Source organism: Chiroxiphia lanceolata, chromosome 17 (genome assembly GCF_009829145.1).
Source record: "Chiroxiphia lanceolata isolate bChiLan1 chromosome 17, bChiLan1.pri, whole genome shotgun sequence".
In the NCBI taxonomy this organism is placed as follows: Eukaryota; Metazoa; Chordata; class Aves; order Passeriformes; family Pipridae; genus Chiroxiphia; species Chiroxiphia lanceolata.
In genome coordinates this window covers 6,134,071-6,146,535 of record NC_045653.1, presented here as the reverse complement: position 1 = coordinate 6,146,535, position 12,465 = coordinate 6,134,071, and the positions used below count along the sequence as shown (strand labels likewise).

The window sequence follows — 12,465 nt, the reverse complement described above, 5'->3', positions numbered from 1 at the left end:
GGTGAGTGGTCCTGCCCCACTGGCTCACCCAGGGCTCCAGCACAGAGAGGACATGGATCCTTATGGACCACAATCCCAGCCCCACAGCCAGTGGGGTGCTGTGGGCAGGGGCATGGGGTGAAAACCCACTCCCATGGCACATTTATTGCTGCTTCGTGGGGCACTAAAATGCGAGGGGTCAGCGCCCGAGCACCTTGCAGGTGAGACTCCCCCCAGGCCAGGATTTGGCCCTGCACCTATAAAACATTCCTGACCCATTAATGATCCTTCCCAGGGAAGTGGCAGAGGACCCTGTGTGCTGGAGTTAAGTCAGAGAGGCGAGACAAAGCCCAGGGGAGGGTCTGTGGGGAGCAAACCTGTATTGGCAGACAGTAAGATAAACTGGATGATCTAATAGTCCTTTTCCATCTCTAAGTTTTATGATTCATTTGTTATTTTAGCCATCTATATATATTTTTTATTTTACCCTAGAGGGGTTTCTTGAAATGTGTGCAGTATATTCCTTAAAAAAAAAAAAAATCACTTAAAAAAAAAAAAAAATAGGTCGGTGTTGCAGGATCCGAGGCACCGCCTGAGAGGGGGTTTGGTAACGAGTGTGGGAGGGATGGGTGGCCCTGGGGGTCACCCGTGGGTGTGGGATGGTCACAGCAAGGGGTGAGGAGTGGGCAGAGCCTGTCACTGGATTTGGCTCTGCAGGAGATGGACAGCTGGAAAAGGGACGGGTGATGTGCTCTGGAAAAACCCTGGGGTGGCTTGGGAAAGGAGACTTGGAGGAAGTCCGAGGGGGACACATCCAGCTCTTCCCTCCCCTCTGCTCTCCCTTCCACAGGTGTGGGGACACCTGCCCTGTCCTTCTGTGACCTTCAGGGACAGCCAGGATGCCGGGAGGACGCGCTGCCCTCGGGACGGGCTGGCAAGGGATGTGTGTTTTGTCACAGCCAGGAGGAGCAGCAGAGTTAAACCTGGCTCGGGCGATCCTGTGCCCACCAACATTTAAGGAGGACGAGCCTCAGGAATCTCTGCCCCGGAGAGAGCTCTGACTCCTGGGCAGTAAATCACCCACGGGGTGGGCGGTGGGGACACAACTCCCGGCGCAGGGGGACAGGGAATGCCCGGGGACAGGGAATATTAACCAGGGGACAGGGAATGCCCGGGGACAGGGAGTGTGAACCCGGGGCAGGGAATGTCAGCCCGAGCGATCCGTCGGGGTGGAACCCCCCGAGGGGGGTTTGGTGTCTCAGTCTCTCCTGGTTTGTGGCCGGCGAGCCCCAAATTTGTGTGACAGCAGCGCGGAGCCTCCTGCAGATCCCTCCATAAATAACCTGGAGTGGCCAGAGCAGCCACAGGAGGGAGGGAAAAGCTCTGCACCACCAATGCAGGGCGGTGTCGTTGGGGATTTTTCCCTCTTTTTCTCACTTTAAGTGATTATCATTTAAGGGAAAGGAGACTGCTGGAAATTGTTCGTGAGTTTTACTGAAACAGGCACATTCCTGTGGGTTTTTTTCACTCCCACAGCCCCTCCAGGTCAGTCCTTTTCTTTCTCTGCAGAGAAAGAAAGGCAAAAAAAAAAAAAAAAAAAAAAAAAAAAAAAAAAAAAAAAAGAAAAGAAAAACCCACACAAAAATCAATCCATCAAATGTCATTACAGATTTATTAAGCCTGATGTAGAAAGACTTTTAACAGTAACATCTTCAGAAAGCATAAAAAGAGCACTTCTGTTCAGTCTTGTGCTTTGAAAATCTAAATATATTTTTATCATATAAATAATTCTTTTCATGTTTTAAGTGCATCTGTTTTTTTTCTTTTTTTTTCTTTTTTTTTTTTTTTCCCCTTTCCCTTTTCAAATTTCCATTTTACAATTGGCCAAAACTGAAGCCTGCATTGACTGAAATGAAGCCATTTGCAAAGCTAATGATGTTGTGAAGCATGTCTATGGTGAGCCATATCAGCTAGATTTCAGAAAGGTAGTTCAATGAGTGCAGCATTAAAATGAGGGACAGCCTCCAGCAAAATCATAATTGAACACACCCAAGTCCTTAATGTCTGCAGTTGGGTTTCCTGATGCAAATTACGATAACATTTCAGATGTGAGCAGTCGCTTTCCAGTAGCTGCAGTGGAAAAGAGACATTTTATGCCACAAAGGAAAGAATTACCATGTTTAAAAATGTAAATAATATATGTATAGAAACCTTTTTTATGGAAATGAGGCATTCAGGATTATGTGAACAGTTTGGGCTATTTTTTTTTTTTTTTTCCTTTTAAACACAACAGATAAAGATGTGTGATCTATTATTCAGGGCTTTAATTACAGTTCTAAAACTGCAGTGATTTTATTAAAAAAAAAAAAATCCCTGGGCATAAAAAGTAATGTTTTCTGTGGGAAAGTTGAGGGATTTTTTTTTTAACAACGTATTTACCGTGGTGAAAATACAGAACAAAAAAAATCACCATTAAAAGATTTCAATGCTGCAAAATCATACACAGAAATACATCTTAAATGCTCTGGAATACAGTCATCTTCCTGTAAATCAGAAAAGGCCTTAGATAAATAGGTTTGACCTGATTTAAATTTAATGAGATACATAGTCCTGATTGTTAATAATTGGTTTGGGGGAACCCAAAACAATAAAAGCAATAATCTCCTCTAGTATAAATTATACGAATTTATTTAGCAATCAACCATGGGGGGGTGGGGAGGGGAGGGAAAGCCATTAACATTATCAATTTGTTTAGTTTAAGTTAGTTATAATAAGCAAATAATTGGAAGCAAAATTGCCAGCCAGGCTTTTGGAAAGACAGTAAATGTTGGGAAGATGTGTGTCTGTGATGAAGCTCCGGGGCCACTAGATGGTATGGTCCTCCCAGCAGAAAGGGCTTTTTCCTTGAGAAGGACCATTCATAATCACCCAAACCAAGTGAAACATGGTTTTGATTAAAACAGCCTGTTGGCTCAATAATCTTAGTAATTTTAAAAACATCCTTAATGTGGAAGAAGAACACTGCAATGTCAGAAATGGCCTTGGGGCCCATTATAAACAGCAACAAAATAAATAAGGAGAAGAAATGAGGGGTCATGAAAACAAAATTAAGCTAATGTTTCAAATTTTGACAATTATGAATTGTTCCTCCAAGAAGACATTAAAAAAAATAATTCAGGCACTATTAGATAAAATACAAAGAGAATAATTGTACATGTATGGGTTTCCCATGGGACTAAGCATGCTTTAAAAGCAAAACTTGACTTAGATTTCCCCTCTTCCCCCCGCCCCCCTTTCTAGCCAGCAACTGGGCAGGTCTCATGCAAACACAGACTTGCTTCTCAGAGTTCCTCCAAAAACTCGTCTCTAATTCCTTTATGAGCCATTAAAAGATGACGACCAAGAAAACAAACAAACAGAAATTACAAGCATATTTTCTATTGGGAAAAAAAATAAAATAAAATAATATCCCCCATTATGGACCCATTTTTTTCCCCTTTTCTTTTGTTAGGAAACCGAAACAAGCAAATATAACAAAATCTGTGTTCATAACATGGCAATATAGTTAATATATACAAATATATACAGTATAAAAATGCATCAAAGGCGCAACTTTTCATCCCAACAAGCTGCAGTGCCCAAGGAAGAGCAGCTTGGCCCCCCCTCCACTCTAAGTTACAGGCAATATGTTCTATACAGCATGCACTGGTTACAAAATCAGTGCAGAGCACTGAGACATTCTACAGAGAAAGTCACTGCGAGTCCTCTCCAAGGGAGTCCCGTTGGTTTGTTCGTATAAAAAATGTGGTTCATCTTTCCTTTTTGCCATTTGGAGTATATACAATTTTTTTTTTTTTTTTTTTTGAAAAGAGAAATGAGCTTTTGATTCTTTATTTTTATGACCATTTTTGAAACGGAATTCCAGCCCTAACACCACGGGTCACAGATGGGACCTGAAGATGCTGCCAATAACAAACGTGGGCAGGGGCAGAGCAAAACCATCCAATTTACTGTTATGGCCAACTGTGCTCCTTCCTTTAAATGGGGGTGGATCTCTCGTGATTCCTGCTGACAGGTTCCAGATAATAAAACCCAAAATAAACATGCAGAATAAAAAAAAACCCAACAAAACAACAGAGGATTAAGAAGTGGTGCCTGAGCACGAGACAGGAGGGGGTATTGTACCAGAGACAGGACGGAGAAGTACCCTGAGCCAGATAAGAACTGTTGAGCTTGTCAGCTTTTGCAACCTGTATTGCACATCCCAGCGTTTGCTGCCTTATAAAGCCAAAATCCTGCCCTGCTCATCCTGCAGGCCCTGCTGCCAGCAGTGCCCAGCTGGTCCCTCAGCCAGGGGTGGGTGCCTGGGCAGGGAGAGATGCACAAACACACCCGGGTGTGCCCGTGTCTGCACACACGTGATGCATGGAGGGGGGAATATCTGTAGCTACCTGCATATCTACACATAGATATGCATTTATTTAATGCTCCATGGACCAGTTCCTAAGTGAAAACCTTGCCCACATAAATCCTCCGCAGTGGAGACAGTCGTGTGGACGTTTCCACACCGTGAATCCCTGGGGATGGGGACAGCATTCCCTGCCTTTGACGTAGCTGCGTTTTTCCAAGGTGTTATTTTCATTTTCTTCTTGAAATACTGATCTTTTTTTTTTTTTTTCCCCTGCTATCTCATCTAACAAGTATAATGAGAGAATTTGTTGCCTTTACTTAGATCAAAAAAGGGAAGAAAAAAGAAGTTTGCTCAGCGAGATGGTGTGAACTGAAGTGGGGATGTACGATCCGCCAGGATTAGTATTTAATCTGTTGTCTCAAACAGGGCTTTTTACAAAGGCCTGGAGACATTTCATGAGCTGAGAGGGATGATGAACTGGAAGTTTATTACTCTGCAGTTAAGTCCAGTGGTACAGCAAGTTCGCTTTTAAAAATACTCTCCAAGAAATTATTGTGCAGACACTTTGGTACAAGAAACAACAGTGTCATCCTAAACTTCATCTGCTCTTCACTTTTTTGCCAGTATAGTCAAAATAAAAAACCACCACTAGTGTAGACTGGAGGATACTGGAATAAAAGTGCTTGCACTGGGATAAAAGTGGTCCAGCAAAACGAAAGGAGCTGTACCAGTATAAAGTGCTTTATAGTGATACAACTGGTTTTACATCAGGACTTTTACCAGCATGGTCACATCAATACCAAAGTATTGCAGTCTCCTCCCTGACATAACTCTGAACCTTCTGAAGTGCAGAAGGTTTAATTTGTCTGGAGATAGAGACTGTTTGCTGAAGTTGGTTTCAAAACTGCCCAGACACATTGGGAATGTGAGGTTAGGACCATGAGGACAGTGTTTGGGTCTGTGCAGACAGAGTGTAAATCTACTGAATTTGAAGGAGTGGCTCTGGATTTACACTGGAATAATTCCATCCAGAATCTGGTTTCTGTTTTTTAGACATTGGACTGAAACCAAATCAGAGGGAGGCGGTTGCAGGGAAGATCAGGGAGGTGCTGGCAGGATGTGGCACAGCACATGTGGGCTGCAAAGGTAAGTCAGCTTCTGTTAACAGTGCAAACCCATTATTTTATTCTTTCACTTTCCCTCAGAAGGAAACTGGAGAATAAAAGTTCTGAATTCTGTGTGTTTGTGTGAAGCCAACCACTGCAGGAAATAATGGAGAAAAGAAGAAAATCCAGGAGAGCATTTCTTTCTGGAATAACAACCCAGTGGCTCACCCAGGGCCATCAACCGACAGATCTTGACTTCAGGTGCAGACAAATTAGGACCTCAGTTTGATGAAATGTGAATTGAAGTCTGCCTTTAGATGCATGTCATTTATTCACTTATTACAAGTCTAAAAATATTACACTTGCTGTGGTGCAATCTGTCACATAACACAGTGGTCAGAGGTTGGGCTCCATGACTGTGGGGGTCTTTTCAAACCTAAATGATTCTATGGTATAAAAAAAGGCTCAGTTTGCACCCACCAACGTCCAACTACAACACTTCAGCACCGTTATGGAAAAGTTCTTAGTTTTAGTGAAATTCAAGACCCTCTTGCTGAGCATTCCTAACTGAGGACAGAGCCTTGGCAACAAGGAAAGTTGGGATAAATTGTGAGGGGGAGCAGGAAACCCAGGTGAGCAAAACCAGAATGTCACTGACCTGCTGTGAAACCCAGCGAGAAGCTGGTCTGAGGGCCCCTCTTGGGAGGTCAGTACCCAGGAATTACAGCTCTATAGCTCCTCACACAACTTCCTAGGAACACAAATAATATGTCAGGCTGTGAGAAGATGGGCACAAACCAGTAGCACTTGTTCCCAATCCATCGAGGTGGCTGGATCGGTGCTCTTGCTTGGGGACAGATGGCCTTTAAAGCCTGCTGTAATTGCAACATATTGATCCGGAATCTGTGATCAATACTGTCTTTATAGAGAGAATTTTAAATATAAATTGCATCGTATATCTGTTGGCGAAGACAAAAGGCCTGTGTGATGGAGATCCACCTCTGCTCCAGCCTGGAGTTACGATGGCACAGGGAGAGGGGACGTGGCCTCAGCACAGCCCGGCCTCGGGGGCTGAGCAGAGTCAGTTCTTCAATCTCTGCCAAAAATTAGGCTGCCATCTTGATTCCCTTGGTTTTTTTAACAGGTTTGAGCCCTAAAAAACATCCACAGCACAGCCAAACCATGGGCTGCCCTGAGCTGCTGTGCTGGCCCGTGGCTGGATCAGGCCCTCAGGAACCAGCACAGAGCCAATGTCCCCTCAGAACTCCCACCAGGGCTGCCCCAGGCCAAAACTCCCTTACTTCTGTATTTCCTGCTCACTCAGGGCAGCTTGTTTTCCATGGGTGTTCCCAGTGGGAACATAAGTTTCTGGTTTAGGAACTGAACTGTGGGTATCAATTGATCAGTAAATACGGCACTTTATCAAAACATGATTAAGGAAAGAAAAAAAAAGGCCAAAAATTAGGGAAGCAATCCTTGCCATGGTAATGAGTAAGAGTTGACTTGACAGCCTGTAAAACTGGCTTGGAAGGCTTCAGCCCCTATCCTGCTAATATATAATTATTGATTTTTAAAATGACTTTTTGTATCCTCCCTGATCTCTAAAAAAAAGCTGGGAAGGTCAGTCTTGTAAATACTTTTACAACTAGGTAATAAACCCCCTGATAACTTGCATTGACAAGTAATTACTGGGTAGGTTTTTTAGCAGATTCTCAAAGATTTTTTTTTTAACCCAACAATTATTATTGTACTAATGACAGCCATTTTTAAAGTTAAGTGTCCTTCTCCCTCTCAGCTTAAATAATAAGAGCCTGGAAAAAACACCTGAGACTGATCCACTGAAATTCTTATATATTAGGCTCCAAAGGGATGCTAATTGCATCTCTTTCTTTTAAAATAGAACAATTTTTTAAAGGTGATATGGCTTATTTTGACATGGGTGGTGGTGGGAAGGGAGCTGTGGTTTCTGAATAAATCTTTCTCACTGCTTTATTGCAGTGCAGGAGCACAAACAGCTTGGATATGTGGTGTATCAATATGCCACTTGTTAATAAGCAAGGACGTGAATCATAAATATTCGGCTGTTTGATCACCAGGCTTTTAATTAATGTTTTGATGATCTCCAATAAGAATAAAAGTCAGAACGATAGATATTGAGTAGCTGCGACAGAGAAAAGATGCAATGATTTTCTGTGTTACCTGATTTATATGACAGATAAACTATCAACCCATCCAGTTCCGCACAGAGAAAGAGAGAGGAGAGATGTACATTTTCTTTTTTTATATCATATTGTAAAAAAAAAAATAAACCCCAGTTAATTCAAATGTGTACCTAAAACGTTCCCAGAGGACAGCGGTGCCGGTAGAACGAGCGAGGCTTAGCTCTGTGTAATAAAGGTTTGTGGCCACGTTTTTAAAGGAAGTAGCTGTTCCCACATTTGCCTGTGCCAGAGCCAAACCTCCTGAGCAGAACCTGCTGCTGGGATGGCCAGACCTCCCTCAGGGGGACTGGCCCTCCCAAAATCTCCCCGGAGGTTTGCAGCTCTGGGGTTCCAGGTGCTGACGAGACAGGGATGTGGGGTTTTGCTGCTCACTGGCTACAGGACACCAGCAAAGCCTCTGTTCTGCCAAAATTGAGCAGCTGGTGACCCCAAGAGCCCCAGCCCTGGTTGCTGTGGGCACTCAGGGCCTCCCTTTTGTAGGAAGAGGCTCCTGGCAGCTTCTCTGGCCACAGAGGACAAACCCAACTGTGCGGAGGGTTCTACCAGAGCAGACAGCAAAACACCAGCAACAGGGAACAGCATCAAGAGCTTCACATTTGGCTGCTGCAACAAGCCAAATATTTTTTTCTATGCACCCAAAAGCTCAGGGAAAGGAGCAGGCCTGGAGATACACACGTGGTTTCTCCCAGGTGGTGATTTACTGTGGCTCTCGTGGCCTTTGGGTCCACGCCACAGGCCCCACCTTGGGCAACTTCACCAAATAACTCTGATGTGGGCTGTGCAATTTAACAGCTTCTGAGGAGCTCGATGCTAATGCATTGATTTTGCTTTAATAGAATTTTGTTGTCAATGGCCGGTGCTCAGCATGGCACAGGCTTCAATCTTAACCCATCTGAAGGCTCTGCTCGTTTCCAGTTGAGCTCCGTTCATTTCCAGTTGAATAGGTTAAGCAAAGACAGACCTCACTGTTCTCAATTCACTTTATGATCCTCCCATCATAAAAAATAATATCAGCACCTTGCTTTTCATGTCAGAACTACATTTGAGCTGCTATTCCCTATGCCCATGAGTAAATCCCATAAAAGCCGCCCCGTTGTACTGTCGCTATTTTTCCTTGTGGATGATTGATTGATGGATGAGTGCTGACACTTCAATGAAGCTATTTCGACTGCCATCTCAATCCGATGATGTGAGGGGTATATTTTCTGTCCATGCCTCATTACTTCAGAATGACATTCCTGGAACTTCATTTACTTTTTCCCTCCTTCCCTCAAGCGCCATATTTTTTCCCATCTAGGTTATGCATGCCATAAAAAAAGCAATTTGCTATTATATGTGGCATAAGGGCAACACTTTCCCTAGGAGGTAAATAAGAAGGGCCTTTTTTTCTCCTCCATGTTGAGTTTAGGGATCATGTCAAAATTTCCCGAGCAGTGCCAAAACAGGCCCTTCTGCACAAGCCAGGGGGAATTGCAGTGAACATGTTCAGCCTGATTTTGTGAATGCTGCCCTTCAATTAAATCCTTGAACATCGAAAACAAAACAACAGTAAAAGACACCCCAAAGCCCCCCACCCCTTATTTGAGAAAGAGCCTCTTCCTTCTCCACTTGTGCCTCGCATACTTTGAATATTTCATTTGCCACGGAATAACGATTTACAACTTGATCCAGACTTATTTTTCCTCGGAGAATAGGGGAAGTTCATCGTTAAATGCAGAGATGGATTTGTCTGCTGGAGGTTGCTTGTGCTGAGCGAGAGTAAACAGGGCTGTGCCTGGTTTTCCAAGCAGTGCACTAGGAAACAGGAGGCTCGTGACATTGGCATATCCTGGAAGAGTCCGGGAGTTGACTCGGGACCCGATTTTAATCTGTGTAATACAGTATTCCCGTTAATAATAATGTATAATTAAGACATCCGTTAAAAATCCATAACGTTAATTTAATGGAGAAAATCTAATACAGTTCTATTGGAATTTTTACGTTAAATTAACTTTAACGGGCTTTTAATGGATGTCTTAATTAGATCTCATTATTAACGTGAATATTCCACAAATTAAAGTTGGGATCTCGAAGTTTTAATGAAAAAAGTTCCAAGCACAAATTCGGAATTGCCATCTCTGTAGCCCCCTTCTCCCCAGGTCGTGGTGGACTTGAAGGCACAGCACAGAACACGGACACCAGATTCTGATCCCATTTTTGGTGGCATAAACCCAAAATAACTCCATTGACTACAACAGAGAGTTTCGGATTTACACTCACCTAACTAAGAAAGGAATTCTACTTTTCTTCTTTTATATCTATATATAGATATTTATATAGTGATATTTATATATAGATATAGCTATATTTATATAATGTTCAATAATCTAACAATAGTACTTTTGTTTAAAAATCCCTCCATCCCATATGTCTCATCATAAACCGTAATGGAGATTTAAATATATATATATATCTGAGGAATAAAACAAACTGAAAATAATCCATTTCAAACAAATCTTTGGCAGCAACATGGTTAAGCATAACTATTTGAACAACTTGCACAGAAGATTAACATTGTTCAGAGGTTTTTTGGCTCAGAATCTGTTTTAACTTAATAATTCTTGTACTTACTGTGATGTATTGATCCCTAGTGCAATGACTGGATTGGGCAACCCAGGTGCAACAGTAATAGCTGCACAGAATAGAAACATTTCCTTTAGACAAACTATCCCAAAGGGGTTATAAATAGGAAATGGACATTACCATGAAAAGTAAAGCTTCCAAAGTGACTGCATCTTGTGTAGCACATTTGGACATTAAACTATGAAGAATTTTTTTTTCCTGTCAAGTGTTACAAATTGACGAAATAAGTACATCAATGTTCTCAGTCATTATCTTACTTCAGTGGCACTTTGTTTCAGTGACAGCAAAAAGGGACAGTGGAGACCAGACAGCCCCAGTGCAGTTTATCAATGAAAATCTAATATCGTCCATAAGCAGGGGAGTGGAAATCAATACTTCATTACCAAATTGTTAGTGAGGATGAAGAAGAATAGCAGGAGTTTTTTTGGCAGTCTTCTGGGTCCGGGTTGCTGTGAGTTCAGTGTCAGGGCCGGAGTGACGTGCAGGGCTGGGCGGGAGGCTGGGCTGGAGAGCTGGGACTAAGGCATTCGTCCTGCAAGCACAACAACAACAGCCACTGTCACCAGGTTGTACCCACCATGTACCTGCAGCCACAGAAATTCCTGGAAATGAGGCAGCTTTGGTTTACTTTGTCCACCCACAGGCTCACAGAAGGCAAGGACACACAGGTGGGAACAAAATCCCGGTTCCTTGTGCCTGTAACTGGGCAGGGATTAGTTGGCAAACTCCAGCTGGTGCTGTGGCTCTGCCTGGTACACCAAGCACTCTGCTCTGCATCTCTGCTTTTCCTTCATGTTACTTAAACCAGAACAATGAGCTCCTTTTTACAGCCAGCCAAGAACATACTCTAAAATCCTCATGGTGCTTTGGACATCTCAGTACCCACATGGTGTTTAATTACTGTGTTATTTCTGTTGTTGTAGCACTTCCCCAGCATTAAAAGCCACTGTTCTTCCAATGGACCTTTTCCATTCTGCAGCTGCTAAAAGTGCTAAGTGACTCAAGTTGTGAAGTTACTGCTACACAGAGACAGAGGGGGCTTGTTTTATTTAATTTCAAGATGTGGGTTTAAAAGTTCAGCCCAAAGTTGAGTTCTGTTTTGCTTATAACCTGGGAGAAAGATACTGAGAAAAGCAGGAGAAAAAAACAACTGGAAAAATAGGGTGAGAAATGGGGCAGGCAATAAGTAGAGTGAAAGTCAATCTGGAGAGAGCACAGAGGAAAAAAAAAAGACCAGCAGTGGGCAAAGAGAAATATGTTACTGAAAAATATATTATCTGTTCAAGGCCATGGACAGTTCAGCAAACACAACTCAAACCCTGCGGTGTGTTCCCTGTGTTCTGGCTAAATCAACTGGAAATTCAGTAGTAGCTTTATTTAAAGTAAAATAAACTCAGCTTCTCAAAAAATTCCATATGAAAACAAAAAAGTCCATTGACTTCATGCTATTTAGTTTATAATTTGCTCTGTTTTACAATATCTTCACCTTTTCAGTTTTCACAGCGATGCTGAGTTTTGCACTGGCAACCCAAACCTGCTGTGGAGAAACTGTTGGAAGAAGAGGTTTTGGCAGCTGAATGTAGAGACTTTTGGCAAGTGGGGATGCATGGAAGCCAGTCTGAAATTGTGGTGAATGCCTTAAATCATTATTCCCACTTAAAATACATTAAAAGCAACCTATGTTGACACTTTAAAATATTGTCCTTAGGTTTCAGGGGTAACACTCCAGAGCCATTCACACCTTGCAAAGCCATTATTTTTCAGTGCAGAAGGGCAAAACTGAGCCTGTTTACACCTTGTTCAGATTATAAAGAAATCCAGAGGCCTTGCTATGGTAAGGCTGGAGCTGAAATAGAGCAACACCAAACAGTCCAAGTGCAGCCCCCCGGGATGGCACAGGAATTTGGCTTCACCTCTCCAAGCAGATGTTTGCAGCCCTCACCAGGGTGGAAAACTGCCTGTGAGATGCCACCTTAGTCCTGCCTTGGGTCATAGCAAGCCCTGAAACATCTGCTTCTCTCATGGATATGGGATACCAACACTGTGGGCTGGTTTCATTGTGAAGAAGGCCCTGAGGTTTTGGATTAGACCAGCTGTAAATTCAGCGCAGCAATATTCCTGGTCA

At 42.9% G+C, this 12,465-nt stretch overlaps 1 protein-coding gene across 3 annotated transcripts in view; it reads right to left on the bottom strand.

Moving 5' to 3' along the window:
* Positions 1-1,663: 1,663 nt before the first annotated feature.
* The window catches only part of TSHZ2 (teashirt zinc finger homeobox 2), a 222,025-nt gene continuing 211,223 nt past the window's right edge, over positions 1,664-12,465 (bottom strand). For 2 of the 3 annotated variants that reach the window (XM_032704892.1, XM_032704890.1), the window contains exon 3: positions 3,474-10,872. The gene's annotated coding sequence lies outside the window, so the exon portion shown is untranslated. Of the gene's footprint in view, positions 2,110-3,473; positions 10,873-12,465 lie in introns of those variants that run through there. The other variant, XR_004360006.1, reaches the window with a different exon arrangement.